Genomic DNA, 5000 nt, shown 5'->3' with positions numbered 1-5000 from the left:
CACTGCATGGATTGTCATTTTCAATAATAGGGGCCCTTTAAGTAGATTGAATATAAAAAAATCAAGTTGTCTTCCACCCAAAAATCTCAAAAATAGTGTTGTTTCAGCTCATTTGAAATAAGTAGTTTGAGCAAGCAGCAAACTCATTTTTAATATGTTTCAGGCTTTATGGAGTAGGTGCAATAAAATAAATGTATCATTAACTTTTTTCATTAATTTTAATTACATTTTTCATTTCACTTCATTCGGTTTTATATGCTTAAGGTTAACTACTGTTTACTAGGAGTCACTGAAGAAATAAACACAGCTTGTTAGAAGCAAGGAAAAATCCACAAAGCTAAATTATCACCCTTTGTTTGCACTGAGGTGAGAAAAGCAGTTTTTCATTCTGGTTCTGTTGTGCTTCAGTAGAGTCAGGGTTGCCAGTTACTGTTGAGGAAAATGAAGGAAGAAGGCAGTGCCAGTGTCAACATTAGCCTGGCATCCCTGATTTCAGCAGCCATCTCCTGTCCACTCATCTGCAGTTTGACCCACAGGTCACATACATCAGCAGATTACACACACTTGATTTCCATTGTACATTGCTCTTGTTTATCAAAAATGTCTTCAATTTCAAATCTAAAATTTTAGGCCTTAAAAAGTCTTGTAGGCCTTAAATCATTTTAAATGGGTCTTAATTTTCTATGTCCATAAAAACATTTATATTTAGTCTACTATAATTATTAAAGCTTGTAATTAAAAAAAAAAAAAAGAAAATCTATGTTGACGACAAAATGCTTGTTTTGACACATTTTTATTTTATTTTTTATTTTATTTACTTGCCAAACTGGGCCATTAAAAAATTCTTAGTGTTCAGCCCTGTTAAAGTCTGAAATTTCATTAATAATGGACTTAAAAAGGTCTTAAAGTCCTAAATTTGACTTGATGAAATCTGCAGAAACTTTGTTTAGGAAAAGCCATTTAATTTTGTGTTGCCACACAAGATTAATGACAATTTCTACCTTGATTAGAGTAGTTTAATATTATTAGGTTTATTCAGAGTTGTACAATTTTCTAGGGGAATAAAATGATTCAATATCAGTGGATTTTACAGGGTAGATTACAACATTTGGTGTTGAAATAGACACAGATTTAAAATTTTATATTTTATTTTGGAGAATACATTTTTAATGTACCTCGAAATAAATGTTTTAAGAACTGTTTTGCTAAAATGTTTTTGCCTGGTTTTCCTGTGAAAGTGGTTTACTTCTAGACTGGTTGTTTTTTTTTCTCTCACACAGGTTTGACATAAAAACAATTATATTTGACTGAAAGGTTTTAAATTATTTTGCCCATTTCTTAATTTACACCAATGATAGAATTGTGCTAGATGATGAGACTGAGATTATGGGGTGCTTTGTAAAGTATCTGTTTAGTTGCATTTTTTTTTTTTGATCATTGGGCTACAGATCTGGCAACATTTTGCCAACTTAAGAGAAATCGGAAGTGCACTTGTGTAATTGATCAGGATGAGATCAGATTAAGGCAAAGTCAGCGCAATTTCAGAGCAAAAAAAGAAAGACGGATGTAGCAAATGCAGCTGTGCCGATATTATAACAGGACTTCTGATATAAAGGCACAAAGAGTTTGACAAGACCTTATAGTGTATGTGAAATGCAGGTTAATCCAGATCCTTAAGTGGTCATTTTGGATATTGATTGTATTATTTTTAACCATTGGCTGGTGTTTTTTCTTTCTGCGTATACATCTCATGAATTTATTTGTTTTGACCTGCTTTGAAAAAGACCAGGAATAGCAAGAACATTCATAGAAATCTAGTACAAAATGACTCATCATTGGCTCACAATGTGATTCACCTAAATGAGTCTTGTAAGTAAAAAAGAATAGAGTGAATGAGAAATGCTTACAGAATTCATTAAAAGACCAAAACAACACCCAGAAAGCGTTTCATCACAGTGTAAATTATGTATAAAGCTATTTTTATGAAGTGCACAGATGATATTGCTTTATATATTGCAGGAGATCAGAAACCAAAGAAATCTGGAGAGCTTTTAGAATCGCTTTGAATTATAATTTGTAGTCAGTTTTACTGTTTTCTATTTTTCTATTTCTTTTTAAATTGACATTATCACTAACATGCATGGATCTTTAAGTGGGAAACAGTGTTGCACAAGTCATGGGACATGTTATGGTTTGTTCAAATGCATCTATTTTTTTATTTTAGGGGCTCTGAGGTTAAGAATGTTCTAACAACAATTTCAAAAGTCCAAAACTTATGGTTATAACTTTAAGAGGACCATTGCTACTATAAATCATTTCGGACCCCTGTAATTGAATGTAGGGTTGCACAGTGGCTCAGTGGTTAGCACTGTGGCCTAACAGCAAGAAGGTCGCTGGTTCAAGTCCCGGCTGTGCCAGTTGGTGTTTCTGTGTGGAGTTTGCATGTTCTCCCTGTATTGGTGTAGGTTTCCTCCTCGAGCTCCGTTTTCCCCCACAGTCTAGGTGAATTAAATAAGCAAGTGGCCATAGTGTATGGGTGTTTCCCAGTCCTGGGTTGCAGCTGGAAGGGCATCCGCTGTGTAAAACATATGCTGGATAAGTTGGTGGTTCATTCCGCTGTAGCGACCCCTGATTAATAATGGAAAGGAAGGAAAATTACTGAATAAATAATAATTTAATGTTCAGTATTATTAATAAACAATCATTTCATGCAGTAAAAGATACGGATCATTTTATAGGAATTTTGAAAGCAACTCATCCAATCTTAATTTAGGTCCTGAATTAACTATTATATAACAAGTATTTCATCCTCTGTCATCATTTTCACGCTTTGTCAACAATCTTAGCAGTATTAGCTGTACAAATAAAAGTGCTGTGTGCTTCTGATCCATATCTATATTAAAACAGTCAATATTTTCAGACAAGTGCACCCAGTGAACAAGCCTCTCTCCTCCTCCTCATTTCTCCTCTTCTGTCTTGGATCCTCCATACGTTACAGATCTGTGTGATTGTGACGCTCTGGCTGTGAAAAGCTGCATTGCAGCACTGCTGTCAGCTGTGTGGAGCTCAGCTCAGATCCAATCGGCCCTGCGTTAGTGGCTAGCAAACACCAATATCCAGGTTAATGCATTTTGCTGAGCCAAAAGAAGAGCCCAAAAAAGGCAGAACAGAAGCTGGCCTTATTTAGCAACACGCTAACCCATTTATAAGTAATGAATGTGAATGGTAGAGGAAAGAAATGTGACCCTGGACCACAAAACACTTATGTTGCACTACTATATTTTTCTTAACAGCCAAAAATACGTTTTATGGGTCAAAATTATTGATTTTTCTTTTATGACTAAATCATTTGATTATTATAAGTACTGTGTAAGTAAACATCATGTTCCACAAAGACATTTTGTAAATTTCCTATTGTAAATACATTCACCGGCCACTTTATTAGGTACACCTGTCCAACTGCAAATATCTAATCAGCTAATCACATGGCAGCAACTCAATACATTTAGGCATGTAGACAGGGGCGGAGCTTTCGGGCACTGATGTTGGATGACTTATTTTGGATTGTGAAAGCAAAATTCTCCTATGAGAGTTATAATATCGACTCCTGATGGTGAATGCAGTTATACTCACGTCACGGCAGGTATTATTTGGTAGTTTGGTCTTTTATTTCACTAATTTGGCAACCGCCAAACGTCATCAGAGAAACGGCTTGAATTTCTGATTAGTAAAAAGAAAAATTTGTGTTCCATTTGGGACGACACTACATACATATACTATGCTGTTGCGTGTGTAAGTGCATAAGTACATAGTGCTTAAGTGTATAGTATGGCATTTGGAATGCAGCTATGGTCAAGATGATCTGCTGCAGCTCAAAGCGAGCATCAGAATGAAGAAGAAATGTGATTTAAGTGACTTTGAACGTGGCATGATTGTTGGTGCCAGACAGGCTGGTCTGAGTATTTCAGAAACTGCTGATCTACTGGGATTTTCATGCACAACCATCTCTAGGGTTTACAGAGAATGGTCAGGAAAAGAGAAAATATCCAGTGAGGCAGTTCTGTCTGTGCAAATGCCTTGTTGATGTTAAAGGAGAATGGCCAGACTGGTTTGAGCTGATAAAAAGACAACAGTAACTCAAATAACCAAATAACAACCGAGGTATGTGGAAGAGCATCTCTGAATGCACAACACGTCCAACCTTGTGGCAGATGGGCTACAGCAGCACAAGATCACACCAGGTGCCACTCCTGTCAGCTAAGAACAGGAAACTGAGGCTACAATTTACAATATTTTTTTGGCATACTTTGGGCCCATTACTACCAATTGAGCATTGTGTCAATGCCACAGCCTACCTGAGTAGTGTTGCTGACCATGTCCATCCCTTTATGACCACAGTGTACCCATCTTCTGATGGCTATTTCCAGCAGGATAACGCACCATGTCATAAAGCGCGAATCATCTCAGACTGGTTTCTTGAACAAGACAATGAGTTCACTGTACTCAAATGGCCTCCACAGTCACCAGAGCTCAATCCAATAGAGCACCTTTGGGATGTTGTGGGACAGGAGTCACATCATGGATGTGCAGCAACTGCATGATGTAATCATGTCAATATGGGCCAAAATCTCAGAGGAATATTTCCAGTACCTTGTTGAATCTGTGCCACGAAGGATTAAGGCAGTTCTGAAAGGGTGTCCAACCCGGTACTAATGTATATCAAAATTCAGTATTTGATTAGTAATGTATTTTCCTAAGCACTTTATTTAGACATCTTTAAAGGCTACTTTCTCAATATTAACCTTCTTATCCTCATATTTCAGATTTTCAAATATTCCCCTATCCTTACAAACTATACATCAGTGGGCAGCTTATTTATCAGCTATCAGATTGCGGATGAATCTCAATTTCAATAAATTGATTTTATTGACGACTGGTTTTGTGTCACAGTGGTCACAAATGATGTTGTTTAAAGGTGTGATGCAGGAAAAAAGTACATG

General features: G+C 36.4%; 1 protein-coding gene across 1 annotated transcript in view; it reads left to right on the top strand.

The window, feature by feature from the left end:
• mapk8ip2 (mitogen-activated protein kinase 8 interacting protein 2) overlaps positions 1–5000 on the top strand; it is a 56626-nt gene that overhangs the window by 21865 nt on the left and 29761 nt on the right. The window lies entirely within an intron of this gene.

This window comes from Danio aesculapii, chromosome 18, assembly GCF_903798145.1.
Source record: "Danio aesculapii chromosome 18, fDanAes4.1, whole genome shotgun sequence".
In the NCBI taxonomy this organism is placed as follows: domain Eukaryota; kingdom Metazoa; phylum Chordata; class Actinopteri; order Cypriniformes; family Danionidae; genus Danio; species Danio aesculapii.
Note: the sequence above shows the minus strand (reverse complement) of the source record. Positions and strands in the feature narration are given on the sequence as shown.